This window comes from Capricornis sumatraensis, unplaced genomic scaffold (assembly GCF_032405125.1).
Source record: "Capricornis sumatraensis isolate serow.1 unplaced genomic scaffold, serow.2 scaffold3, whole genome shotgun sequence".
NCBI classification, from domain to species: domain Eukaryota; kingdom Metazoa; phylum Chordata; class Mammalia; order Artiodactyla; family Bovidae; genus Capricornis; species Capricornis sumatraensis.
The window spans coordinates 1,928,270-1,942,672 of record NW_027184614.1 but is presented as its reverse complement, the minus strand read 5'-3'; positions in this window follow the sequence as shown (position 1 = coordinate 1,942,672).

Sequence of the window (14,403 nt, the reverse complement as noted above, 5' to 3'; positions counted from 1 at the left end):
TGGGCGGGACCATCGTGCTTCCTCTCGAGTGGAGACGGGTATGGCGGTGAACTTCTTGAGTTGCAGCAAGGGTGTGAAAGACCCTTTTGAAATTCCAGAGGTTAGGTGTCATTAGTCTCCAGACGCCTCATCGGAAATAGGCCTCATCTCGCCTGGAAGGGAGAACTTCCTGGATTTTCTCGAGTTACGGCAGGTGTTCTCGAGTTACGACGGGGACCTCAGGGACCCGCCCTGGTGGCCTAAGGAGAGGCCAGTCCCCATGCGAGTTGCTAGGGGGCCTCTCGGGATTCCTCTCCCGACGATACCGGGGCCAAGAACCTTGTGTGGAGTCAGGGCCCGAACCGAGGATTCCTCTCAGGGGCTGACATGGATCTTTGGGTACTTCTGGAGTCTCCCCAGGGGAGTCAGGCCTCGTCTCGAGTGGGGGCATGCACGTGTGCTTTCCTTCCAGGCTGTAGCAGCAATGTCACGCTTCCCGTCGCGTGGTTCAAAGGATCTGTGGTTTTCCCTCGAGGCTTTCCCTCGAGGCTTTCCCACAGGGCTGTCCCACGTGCCACCGTGGTGTGAGTCGATCCTCGGCGTGAAAAATGAGCCAGTGCAGGGCAAAGAGGTCCCTCTGGAATGGACTGAGACATCTGGGGGACTCTTGGAATGGTGGTACGACCATGGAGTTCCTCTCGCCTTTCCTGTTGAGAGTGCCTCCTCTTGAGATGCGACGGGAACGCCGTGAATTCTTTCCCGTTGAAAGCAGGGAAAGGATCCCTCATCTCGAGCTCCGAGGGGGAAACGGGGCTCCTCTGGATGTGGGCGGGACCATCGTGCTTCCTCTCGAGTGGAGACGGGTATGGCGGTGAACTTCTTGAGTTGCAGCAAGGGTGTGAAAGACCCTTTCGAAGTTCCAGAGGTTAGGTGTCATTAGTCTCCAGACGCCTCATCGGAAATAGGCCTCATCTCGCCTGGAAGGGAGAACTTCCTGGATTTTCTCGAGTTGCGGCAGGTGTTCTCGAGTTACGACGGGGACCTCAGGGACCCGCCCTGGTGGCCTCAGGAGAGGCCAGTCCCCATGCGAGTTGCTAGGGGGCCTCTCGGGATTCCTCTCCCGTCGATACCGGGGCCAAAAACCTTGTGTGGAGTCAGGGCCGGGACCGAGGATTCCTCTCAGGGGTGACATGGATCTTTGGGTACTTCTGGAGTCTCCCCAGGGGAGTCAGGCCTCCTCTCGAGTGGGGCCATGCACGTGCGCTTTCCTACCAGGCTGTAGCAGCAATGTCACGCTTCCCGTCGCGTGGATCAAAGGATCTGTGGTTTTCCCTCGAGGCTTTCCCTCGAGGCTTTCCCACAGGGCTGTCCCACGTGCCACCGTGGTGTGAGTCGATCCTCGGCGTGAAAGATGAGCCAGTGCAGGGCAAAGAGGTTCCTCTGGAATGGACTGAGTCATCTGGGGGACTCTTGGAATGGTGGTACGACCATGGAGTTCCTCTCGCCTTTCCTGTTGAGAGTGCCTCCTCTTGAGATGCGACGGGAACGCCGGGAATTCTTTCCCGTTGAAAGCAGGGAAAGGATCCCTCATCTCGAGCTCCGAGGGGGAAACGGGGCTCCTCTGGATGTGGGCGGGACCATCGTGCTTCCTCTCGAGTGGAGACGGGTATGGCGGTGAACTTCTTGAGTTGCAGCAAGGGTGTGAAAGACCCTTTCGAAGTTCCAGAGGTTAGGTGTCATTAGTCTCCAGACGCCTCATCGGAAATAGGCCTCATCTCGCCTGCAAGGGAGAACTTCCTGGATTTTCTCGAGTTGCGGCAGGTGTTCTCGAGTTACGACGGGGACCTCAGGGACCCGCCCTGGTTGCCTCAGGAGAGGCCAGTCCCCATGCGAGTTGCTAGGGGGCCTCTCGGGATTCCTCTCCCGTCGATACCGGGGCCAAAAACCTTGTGTGGAGTCAGGGCCGGAACCGAGGATTCCTCTCAGGGGTGACATGTATCTTTGGGTACTTCTGGAGTCTCCCCAGGGGAGTCAGGCCTCGTCTCGAGTGGGGGCATGCACGTGCGCTTTCCTTCCAGGCTGTAGCAGCAATGTCACGCTTCCCGTCGAGTGGATCAAAGGATCTGTGGTTTTCCCTCGAGGCTTTCCCTCGAGGCTTTCCCACAAGGCTGTCCCACGTGCCACCGTGGTGTGAGTCGATCCTCGGCGTGAAAGATGAGCCAGTGCAGGGCAAAGAGGTTCCTCTGGAATGGACTGAGACATCTGGGGGACTCTTGGAATGGTGGTACGACCATGGAGTTCCTCTCGCCTTTCCTGTTGAGAGTGCCTCCTCTTGAGATGCGACGGGAACGCTGGGAATTCTTTCCCGTTGAAAGCAGGGAAAGGATCCCTCATCTCGAGCTACGAGGGGGAAACGGGGCTCCTCTGGATGTGGGCGGGACCATCGTGCTTCCTCTCGAGTGGAGACGGGTATGGCGATGTACTTCTTGAGTTGCAGCAAGGGTGTGAAAGACCCTTTCGAAATTCCAGAGGTTAGGTGTCATTAGTCTGCAGACGCCTCATCGGAAATAGGCCTCATCTCACCTGGAAGGGAGAACTTCCTGGATTTTCTCGAGTTGCGGCAGGTGTTCTCGAGTTACGACGGGGACCTCAGGGACCCGCCCTGGTGGCCTCAGGAGAGGCCAGTCCCCATGCGAGTTGCTAGGGGGCCTCTCGGGATTCCTCTCCCGTCGATACCGGGGCCAATAACCTTGTGTGGAGTCAGGGCCCGAACCGAGGATTCCTCTCAGGGGCTGACATGGATCTTTGAGTACTTCTGGAGTCTCCCCAGGGGAGTCAGGCCTCCTTTCGAGTGGGGGCATGCACGTGCGCTTTCCTTCCAGACTGTAGCAGCAATGTCACAGTTCCCGTCGCGTGGATCAAAGGATCTGTGGTTTTCCCTCGAGGCTTTCCCTCGAGGCTTTCCCACTGGGCTGTCCCACGTGCCACCGTGGTGTGAGTCGATCCTCGGCGTGAAAGATGAGCCAGTGCAGGGCAAAGAGGTTCCTCTGGAATGGACTGAGACATCTGGGGGACTCTTGGAATGGTGGTACGACCATGGAGTTCCTCTCGCCTTTCCTGTTGAGAGTGCCTCCTCTTGAGATGCGACGGGAACGCCGTGAATTCTTTCCCGTTGAAAGCAGGGAAAGGATCCCTCATCTCGAGCTCCGAGGGGGAAACGGGGCTCCTCTGGATGTGGGCGGGACCATCGTGCTTCCTCTCGAGTGGAGACGGGTATGGCGGTGAACTTCTTAAGTTGCAGCAAGGGTGTGAAAGACCCTTTCGAAATTCCAGAGGTTAGGTGTCATTAGTCTCCAGACGCCTCATCGGAAATAGGCCTCATCTCGCCTGGAAGGGAGAACTTCCTGGATTTTCTCGAGTTACGGCAGGTGTTCTCGAGTTACGACGGGGACCTCAGGGACCCGCCCTGGTGGCCTAAGGAGAGGCCAGTCCCCATGCGAGTTGCTAGGGGGCCTCTCGGGATTCCTCTCCCGTCGATACCGGGGCCAAGAACCTTGTGTGGAGTCATGGCCCGAACCGAGGATTCCTCTCAGGGGCTGACATGGATCTTTGGGTACTTCTGGAGTCTCCCCAGGGGAGTCAGGCCTCGTCTCGAGTGGGGGCATGCACGTGTGCTTTCCTTCCAGGCTGTAGCAGCAATGTCACGCTTCCCGTCGCGTGGATCAAAGGATCTGTGGTTTTCCCTCGAGGCTTTCCCTCGAGGCTTTCCCACAGGGCTGTCCCACGTGCCACCGTGGTGTGAGTCGATCCTCGGCGTGAAAAATGAGCCAGTGCAGGGCAAAGAGGTTCCTCTGGAATGGACTGAGACATCTGGGGGACTCTTGGAATGGTGGTACGACCATGGAGTTCCTCTCGCCTTTCCTGTTGAGAGTGCCTCCTCTTGAGATGCGACGGGAACGCTGGGAATTCTTTCCCGTTGAAAGCAGGGAAAGGATCCCTCATCTCGAGCTACGAGGGGGAAACGGGGCTCCTCTGGATGTGGGCGGGACCATCGTGCTTCCTCTCGAGTGGAGACGGGTATGGCGGTGAACTTCTTGAGTTGCAGCAAGGGTGTGAAAGACCCTTTCGAAATTCCAGAGGTTAGGTGTCATTAGTCTCCAGACGCCTCATCGGAAATAGGCCTCATCTCACCTGGAAGGGAGAACTTCCTGGATTTTCTCGAGTTGCGGCAGGTGTTCTCGAGTTACGACGGGGACCTCAGGGACCCGCCCTGGTGGCCTCAGGAGAGGCCAGTCCCCATGCGAGTTGCTAGGGGGCCTCTCGGGATTCCTCTCCCGTCCATACCGGGGCCAATAACCTTGTGTGGAGTCAGGGCCCGAACCGAGGATTCCTCTCAGGGGCTGACATGGATCTTTGAGTACTTCTGGAGTCTCCCCAGGGGAGTCAGGCCTCCTCTCGAGTGAGGGCATGCACGTGCGCTTTCCTTCCAGACTGTAGCAACAATGTCACACTTCCCGTCGCGTGGATCAAAGGATCTGTGGTTTTCCCTCGAGGCTTTCCCTCGAGGCTTTCCCACAGGGCTGTCCCACGTGCCACCGTGGTGTGAGTCGATCCTCGGCGTGAAAGATGAGCCAGTGCAGGGCAAAGAGGTTCCTCTGGAATGGACTGAGACATCTGGGGGACTCTTGGAATGGTGGTACGACCATGGAGTTCCTCTCGCCTTTCCTGTTGAGAGTGCCTCCTCTTGAGATGCGACGGGAACGCCGGGAATTCTTTCCCGTTGAAAGCAGGGAAAGGATCCCTCATCTCGAGCTCCGAGGGGGAAACGGGGCTCCTCTGGATGTGGGCGGGACCATCGTGCTTCCTCTCGAGTGGAGACGGGTATGGCGGTGAACTTCTTGAGTTGCAGCAAGGGTGTGAAAGACCCTTTCGAAATTCCAGAGGTTAGGTGTCATTAGTCTCCAGACGCCTCATCGGAAATAGGCCTCATCTCGCCTGGAAGGGAGAACTTCCTGGATTTTCTCGAGTTACGGCAGGTGTTCTCGAGTTACGACGGGGACCTCAGGGACCCGCCCTGGTGGCCTAAGGAGAGGCCAGTCCCCATGCGAGTTGCTAGGGGGCCTCTCGGGATTCCTCTCCCGTCGATACCGGGGCCAAGAACCTTGTGTGGAGTCAGGGCCGGGACCGAGGATTCCTCTCAGGGGTGACAAGGATCTTTGGGTACTTCTGGAGTCTCCCCAGGGGAGTCAGGCCTCGTCTCGAGTGGGGGCATGCACGTGCGCTTTCCTTCCAGGCTGTAGCAGCAATGTCACGCTTCCCGTCGAGTGGATCAAAGGATCTGTGGTTTTCCCTCGAGGCTTTCCCTCGAGGCTTTCCCACAAGGCTGTCCCACGTGCCACCGTGGTGTGAGTCGATCCTCGGCGTGAAAGATGAGCCAGTGCAGGGCAAAGAGGTTCCTCTGGAATGGACTGAGACATCTGGGGGACTCTTGGAATGGTGGTACGACCATGGAGTTCCTCTCGCCTTTCCTGTTGAGAGTGCCTCCTCTTGAGATGCGACGGGAACGCTGGGAATTCTTTCCCGTTGAAAGCAGGGAAAGGATCCCTCATCTCGAGCTACGAGGGGGAAACGGGGCTCCTCTGGATGTGGGCGGGACCATCGTGCTTCCTCTCGAGTGGAGACGGGTATGGCGATGTACTTCTTGAGTTGCAGCAAGGGTGTGAAAGACCCTTTCGAAATTCCAGAGGTTAGGTGTCATTAGTCTCCAGACGCCTCATCGGAAATAGGCCTCATCTCACCTGGAAGGGAGAACTTCCTGGATTTTCTCGAGTTGCGGCAGGTGTTCTCGAGTTACGACGGGGACCTCAGGGACCCGCCCTGGTGGCCTCAGGAGAGGCCAGTCCCCATGCGAGTTGCTAGGGGGCCTCTCGGGATTCCTCTCCCGTCGATACCGGGGCCAATAAACTTGTGTGGAGTCAGGGCCCGAACCGAGGATTCCTCTCAGGGGCTGACATGGATCTTTGAGTACTTCTGGAGTCTCCCCAGGGGAGTCAGGCCTCCTCTCGAGTGGGGGCATGCAGATGCGCTTTCCTATCCAGACTGTAGCAGCAATGTCACACTTCCCGTCGCGTGGATCAAAGGATCTGTGGTTTTCCCTCGAGGCTTTCCCTCGAGGCTTTCCCACAGGGCTGTCCCACGTGCCACCGTGGTGTGAGTCGATCCTCGGCGTGAAAGATGAGCCAGTGCAGGGCAAAGAGGTTCCTCTGGAATGGACTGAGACATCTGGGGGACTCTTGGAATGGTGGTACGACCATGGAGTTCCTCTCGCCTTTCCTGTTGAGAGTGCCTCCTCTTGAGATGCGACGGGAACGCCGGGAATTCTTTCCCGTTGAAAGCAGGGAAAGGATCCCTCATCTTGAGCTCCGAGGGGGAAACGGGGCTCCTCTGGATGTGGGCGGGACCATCGTGCTTCCTCTCGAGTGGAGACGGGTATGGCGGTGAACTTCTTGAGTTGCAGCAAGGGTGTGAAAGACCCTTTTGAAATTCCAGAGGTTAGGTGTCATTAGTCTCCAGACGCCTCATCGGAAATAGGCCTCATCTCGCCTGGAAGGGAGAACTTCCTGGATTTTCTCGAGTTGCGGCAGGTGTTCTCGAGTTACGACGGGGACCTCAGGGACCCGCCCTGGTGGCCTCAGGAAAGGCCAGTCCCCATGCGAGTTGCTAGGGGGCCTCTCAGGATTCCTCTCCCGTCGATACCGGGGCCAAAAACCTTGTGTGAAGTCAGGGCCGGAACCGGGGATTCCTCTCAGGGGCTGACATGGATCTTTGGGTACTTCTGGAGTCTCCCCAGGGGAGTCAGGCCTCGTTTCGAGTGGGGGCATGCACGTGCGCTTTCCTTCCAGGCTGTAGCAGCAATGTCACACTTCCCGTCGCGTGGATCAAAGGATCTGTGGTTTTCCCTCGAGTCTTTCCCTCGAGGCTTTCCCACAGGGCTGTCCCACGTGCCACCGTGGTGTGAGTCGATCCTCGGCGTGAAAGATGAGCCAGTGCAGGGCAAAGAGGTTCCTCTGGAATGGACTGAGACATCTGGGGGACTCTTGGAATGGTGGTACGACCATGGAGTTCCTATCGCCTTTTCTGTTGAGAGTGCCTCCTCTTGAGATGCGACGGGAACTCCGGGAATTCTTTCCCGTTGAAAGCAGGGAAAGGATCCCTCATCTCGAGCTACGAGGGGGAAACGGGGCTCCTCTGGATGTGGGCGGGACCATCGTGCTTCCTCTCGAGTGGAGACGGGTATGGCGGTGAACTTCTTGAGTTGCAGCAAGGGTGTGAAAGACCCTTTCGAAGTTCCAGAGGTTAGGTGTCATTAGTCTCCAGATGCCTCATCGGAAATAGGCTTCATCTCGCCTGGAAGGGAGAACTTCCTGGATTTTCTCGAGATGCGGCAGGTGTTCTCGCGTTACGACGGGGACCTCAGGGACCCGCCCTGGTGGCCTCAGGAACGGCCAGTCCCCATGCGAGTTGCTAGGGGGCCTCTCGGGATTCCTCTCCCGTCGATACTGGGGCCAAAAACCTTGTGTGAAGTCAGGGCCGGAACCGAGGATTCCTCTCAGGGGTGACATGGATCTTTGGGTACTTCTGGAGTCTCCCCAGGGGAGTGAGGCCTCGTCTCGTGTGGGGGCATGCACGTGCGCTTTCCTTCCAGGCTGTAGCAGCAATGTCACGCTTCTCGTCGCGTGGATCAAAGGATCTGTGGTTTTCCCTCGAGGCTTTGCCTCGAGGCTTTCCCACAGGGTTGTCCCACGTGCCGCCGTGGTGTGAGTCGATCCTCGGCGTGAAAGATGAGCCAGTGCAGGGCAAAGAGGTTCCTTTGGAATGGACTGAGACATCTGGGGGACTCTTGGAATGGTGGTACGACCATGGAGTTCTTCTCACCTTTCCTGTTGAGAGTGCCTCCTCTTGAGATGCGACGGAAATGCCGGGAATTCTTTCCCGTTAAAAGCAGGATAAGGATCCCTCATCTCGAGCTACGAGGGGAAACGGGGCTCCTCTGGATGTGGGCGGGACCATCGTGCTTCCTCTCGAGTGGAGACGGGTATGGCGGTGAACTTCTTGTGTTGCAGCAAGGGTGTGAAAGACCCTTTCGAAGTTCCAGAGGTTAGGTGTCATTAGTCTCCAGACGCCTCATTGGAAATAGGCCTCATCTCGCCTGGAAGGGAGAACATCCTGGATTTTCTCGAGTTGCGGCAGGTGTTCTCGAGTTACGACGGGGACCTCAGGGAACCGCCCTGGTGGCCTCAGGAAAAGCCAGTCCCCATGCGAGTTGCTAGGGGGCCTCTCAGGTTTCCTCTCCTGTCGATACCGGGGCCAAAAACCTTGTTTGGAGTCAGGGCCTGAACCGAGGGTTCGTCTCAGGGGCTGACATGGATCTTTGGGTACTTCTGGAGTCTCCCCACTGGAGCCAGGCCTCGTTTCGAGTGGGGGCATGCACGAGCGCTTTTCTTCCAGGCTGTAGCAGCAATGTCACGCTTACCTTCGCGTGGATCAAAGGATCTGTGGTTTTCCCTCAAGGCTTTCCCTCGAGGCTTTCCCACAGGGCTGTCCCACTTGCCACCGTGGTGTGAGTCGATCCTCGGCGTGAAAGATGAGCCAGTGCAAGGCAAAGAGGTTCCTCTGGAATGGACTGAGACATCTGGGGGATTCTTGGAATGGTGGTACGACCATAGAGTTCCTCTCGCCTTTCCTGTTGAGAGTGCCTCCTCTTGAGATGCGAGGGGAATGCCGGGAATTCTTTCCCGTTGAAAGCAGGGAAAGGATCCCTCATCTCGAGCTACGAGGGGGAAACGGGGCTCCTCTGGATATGGGCGGGACCATCGTGCTTCCTCTCGAGTGGAGACGGGTATGGCGGTGAACTTCTTGAGTTGCAGCAAGGGTGTGAAAGACCCTTTCGAAGTTCCAGAGGTTAGGTGTCATTAGTCTCCAGACGCCTCATCGGAAATAGGCCTCATCTCGCCTGGAAGGGAGAACTTCCTGGATTTTCTCGAGTTGCGGCAGGTGTTCTCGAGTTACGACGGGGACCTCAGGGACCCGCCATGGTGGCCTCAGGAAAGGCCAGTCCCCATGCGAGTTGCTAGGGGGCCTCTCAGGATTCCTCTCCCGTCGATACCGGGGCCAAAAACCTTGTGTGGAGTCAGGGTCGGAACCGAGGTTTCCTCTCAGGGGTGACATGGAACTTTGGGTATTTCTGGAGTCTCCCCAGGGGAGTCAGGCCTCGTCTCGAGTGGGGGCATGCACGTGCGCTTTCCTTCCAGGCTGTAGCAGCAATGTCACGCTTCCCATCGCGTGGATCAAAGGATCTGTGGTTTTCCCTCGAGGCTTTCCCACAGGGCTGTCCCACGTGCCACCGTGGTGTGAGTCGATCCTCGGCGTGAAAGATGAGCCAGGGCAGGGCAAAGAGGTTCCTCTGGAATGGACTGAGACATCTGGGGGACTCTTGGAATGGCGGTACGACCATGGAGTTCCTCTCGCCTTTCCTGTTGAGAGTGCCTCCTCTTGAGATGCGACGGGAACGCCGGGAATTCTTTCCCGTTGAAAGCAGGGAAAGGATCCCTCATCTCGAGCTACGAGGGGGAAACGGGGCTCCTCTGGATGTGGGCGGGACCATCGTGCTTCCTCTCGAGTGGAGACGGGTATGGCGGTGAACTTCTTGAGTAGCAGCAAGGGTGTGAAAGACCCTTTCGAAGTTCCAGAGGTTAGGTGTCATTAGTCTCCAGACGCCTCATCGGAAATAGGCCTTATCTCGCCTGGAAGGGAGAACTTCCTGGATTTTCTCGAGTTGCGGCAGGTGTTCTCGAGTTACGACGGGGACCTCAGGGACCCGCCCTGGTGGCCCCAGGAGAGGCCAGTCCCCATGCGAGTTGCTAGGGGGCCTCTCGGGATTCCTCTCCCGTCGATACCGGGGCCAAAAACCTTGTGTGGAGTCAGGGCCGGAACCGGGGATTCCTCTCAGGGGCTGACATGGATCTTTGGGTACTTCTGGAGTCTCCCCAGGGGAGTCAGGCCTCGTTTCGAGTGGGGGCATGCACGTGCGCTTTCCTTCCAGGCTGTAGCAGCAATGTCACACTTCCCGTCGCGTGGATCAAAGGATCTGTGGTTTTCCCTCGAGGCTTTCCCTCGAGGCTTTCCCACAGGGTTGTCCCACGTGCCGCCGTTGTGTGAGTCGATCCTCGGCGTGAACGATGAGCCAGTGCAGGGCAAAGAGGTTCCTCTGGAATGGACTGAGACATCTGGGGGACTCTTGGAATGGTGGTACGACCATGGAGTTCTTCTCACCTTTCCTGTTGAGAGTGCCTCCTCTTGAGATGCGACGGAAATGCCGGGAATTCTTTCCCGTTAAAAGCAGGGAAAGGATCCCTCATCTCGAGCTACGAGGGGAAACGGGGCTCCTCTGGATGTGGGCGGGACCATCGTGCTTCCTCTCGAGTGGAGACGGGTATGGCGGTGAACTTCTTGTGTTGCAGCAAGGGTGTGAAAGACCATTTCGAAGTTCCAGAGGTTAGGTGTCATTAGTCTCCAGACGCCTCATTGGAAATAGGCCTCATCTCGTCTGGAAGGGAGAACATCCTGGATTTTCTCGAGTTGCGGCAGGTGTTCTCGAGTTACGACGGGGACCTCAGGGAACCGCCCTGGTGGCCTCAGGAAAAGCCAGTCCCCATGCGAGTTGCTAGGGGGCCTCTCAGGATTCCTCTCCCGTCGATACCGGGGCCAAAAACTTTGTGTGGAGTCAGGGCCGGAACCGAGGTTTTCTCTCAGGGGTGACATGGAACTTTGGGTATTTCTGGAGTCTCCCCAGGGGAGTCAGGCCTCGTCTCGAGTGGGGGCATGCACGTGCGCTTTCCCTCCAGGCTGAAGCAGCAATGTCACGCTTCCCGTCGCGTGGATCATAGGATCTGTGGTTTTCCCTCGAGGCTTTCCGTCGAGGCTTTCCCACAGGGCTGCCCCACGTGCCACCGTGGTGTGAGTCGATCCTCGGTGTGAAAGATGAGCCAGTGCAGGGCAAAGAGCTTCCTCTCGAATGGACTGAGACATCTGGGGGACTCTTGGAATGGTGGTACGACCATGGAGTTCCTCTCGCCTTTCCTGTTGAGAGTGCCTCCTCTTGAGATGCGACGGGAACGCCGGGAATTCTTTCCCGTTGAAAGCAGGGAAAGGATCCCTCATCTCGAGCTACGAGGGGGAAACGGGGCTCCTCTGGATGTGGGCGGGACCATCGTGCTTCCTCTCGAGTGGAGACGGGTATGGCGGTGAACTTCTTGAGTAGCAGCAAGGGTGTGAAAGACCCTCTCGAAATTCCAGAGGTTAGGTGTCATTAGTCTCCAGACGCCTCATCGGAAATAGGCCTCATCTCGCCTGGAAGGGAGAACTTCATGGATTTTCTCGAGTTGCGGCAGGTGTTCTCGAATTACGACGGGGACCTCAGGGACCCGCCCTGGTGGCCCCAGGAGAGGCCAGTCCGCATGCGAGTTGCTACGGGGCCTCTCGGGACTCCTCTCCCGTCGATACCGGGGCCAAAAACCTTGTGTGGAGTCAGGGCCGGAACCGAGGATTCCTCTCAGGGGCTGACATGGATCTTTGGGTACTTCTGGAGTCTCCCCAGGGGAGTCAGGCCTCGTCTCGAGTGGGGGCATGCACGTGTGCTTTCCTTCCAGGCTGTAGCAGCAATGTCACGCTTCCCGTCGCGTGGATCAAAGGATCTGTGGTTTTCCCTCGAGGCTTTCCCTCGAGGCTTTCCCACAGGGCTGTCCCACGTGCCACCGTGGTGTGAGTCGATCCTCGGCGTGAAAGATGAGCCAGTGCAGGGCAAAGAGGTTCCTCTGGAATGGACTGAGACATCTGGGGGACTCTTGGAATGGTGGTACGACCATGGAGTTCCTCTCGCCTTTCCTGTTGAGAGTGCCTCCTCTTGAGATGCGACGGGAACGCCGGGAATTCTTTCCCGTTGAAAGCAGGGAAAGGATCCCACATATCGAGCTACGAGGGGGAAACGGGTCTCCTCTGGATGTGGGCGGGACCATCGTGCTTCCTCTCGAGTGGAGACGGGTATGGCGGTGAACTTCTTGAGTAGCAGCAAGGGTGTGAAAGACCCTTTCGAAGTTCCAGAGGTTAGGTGTCATTAGTCTCCAGACGCCTCATCGGAAATATGCCTCATCTCGGCTGGAAGGGAGAACTTCCTGGATTTTCTCGAGTTGCGGCAGGTGTTCTCGAGTTACGACGGGGACCTCAGGGACCCGCCATGGTGGCCTCAGGAAAGGCCAGTCCCCATGCGAGTTGCTAGGGGGCCTCTCAGGATTCCTCTCCCGTCGATACCGGGGCCAAAAACCTTGTGTGGAGTCAGGGCCGGAACCGAGGTTTTCTCTCAGGGGTGACATGGAACTTTGGGTATTTCTGGAGTCTCCCCAGGGGAGTCAGGCCTCGTCTCGAGTGGGGGCATGCACGTGCGCTTTCCCTCCAGGCTGAAGCAGCAATGTCACGCTTCCCGTCGCGTGGATCAAAGGATCTGTGGTTTTCCCTCGAGGCTTTCCGTCGAGGCTTTCCCACAGGGCTTTCCCACGTGCCACCGTGGTGTGAGTCGATCCTCGGTGTGAAAGATGAGCCAGTGCAGGGCAAAGAGCTTCCTCTCGAATGGACTGAGACATCTGGGGGACTCTTGGAATGGTGGTACCACCATGGAGTTCCTCTCGCCTTTCCTGTTGAGAGTGCCTCCTCTTGAGATGCGACGGGAACGCCGGGAATTCTTTCCCGTTGAAAGCAGGGAAAGGATCCCTCATCTCGAGCTACGAGGGGGAAACGGGGCTCCTCTGGATGTGGGCGGGACCATCGTGCTTCCTCTCGAGTGGAGACGGGTATGGCGGTGAACTTCTTGAGTAGCAGCAAGGGTGTGAAAGACCCTCTCGAAATTCCAGAGGTTAGGTGTCATTAGTCTCCAGACGCCTCATCGGAAATAGGCCTCATCTCGCCTGGAAGGGAGAACTTCATGGATTTTCTCGAGTTGCGGCAGGTGTTCTCGAATTACGACGGGGACCTCAGGGACCCGCCCTGGTGGCCCCAGGAGAGGCCAGTCCGCATGCGAGTTGCTACGGGGCCTCTCGGGACTCCTCTCCCGTCGATACCGGGGCCAAAAACCTTGTGTGGAGTCAGGGCCGGAACCGAGGATTCCTCTCAGGGGCTGACATGGATCTTTGGGTACTTCTGGAGTCTCCCCAGGGGAGTCAGGCCTCGTCTCGAGTGGGGGCATGCACGTGTGCTTTCCTTCCAGGCTGTAGCAGCAATGTCACGCTTCCCGTCGCGTGGATCAAAGGATCTGTGGTTTTCCCTCGAGGCTTTCCCTTCAGGCTTTCCCACAGGGCTGTCCCACGTGCCACCGTGGTGTGAGTCGATCCTCGGCGTGAAAGATGAGCCAGTGCAGGGCAAAGAGGTTCCTCTGGAATGGACTGAGACATCTGGGGGACTCTTGGAATGGTGGTACGACCATGGAGTTCCTCTCGCCTTTCCTGTTGAGAGTGCCTCCTCTTGAGATGCGACGGGAACGCCGGGAATTCTTTCCCGTTGAAAGCAGGGAAAGGATCCCACATCTCGAGCTACGAGGGGGAAACGGGTCTCCTCTGGATGTGGGCGGGACCATCGTGCTTCCTCTCGAGTGGAGACGGGTATGGCGGTGAACTTCTTGAGTAGCAGCAAGGGTGTGAAAGACCCTTTCGAAGTTCCAGAGGTTAGGTGTCATTAGTCTCCAGACGCCTCATCGGAAATAGGCCTCATCTCGGCTGGAAGGGAGAACTTCCTGGATTTTCTCGAGTTGCGGCAGGTGATCTCGAGTTACGACGGGGACCTCAGGGACCCGCCATGGTGGCCTCAGGAAAGGCCATTCCCCATGCGAGTTGCTAGGGGGCCTCTCAGGATTCCTCTCCCGTCGATACCGGGGCCAAAAACCTTGTGTGGAGTCAGGGCCGGAACCGAGGTTTCCTCTCAGGGGTGACATGGATCTTTGGGTACTTCTGGAGTCTCCCTAGGGGAGTCAGGACTCGTCTCGAGTGGGGGCATGCACGTGCGCTTTCCTTCCAGGCTGTAGCAGCAATGTCACGCTTCCCGTCGCGTGGATCAAAGGATCTGTGGTTTTCCCTCGAGGCTTTCCCACAGGGCTGTCACACGTGCCACCGTGGTGTGAGTCGATTCTCGGCGTGAAAGATGAGCCAGTGCAGGGCAAAGAGGTTCCTCTGGAATGGACTGAGACATCTGGGGGACTCTTGGAATGGTGGTACGACCATGGAGTTCCTCTCGCCTTTCCTGTTGAGAGTGCCTCCTCTTGAGATGCGACGGGAACGCCGGGAATTCTTTCCCGTTGAAAGCAGGGAAAGGATCCCTCATCTC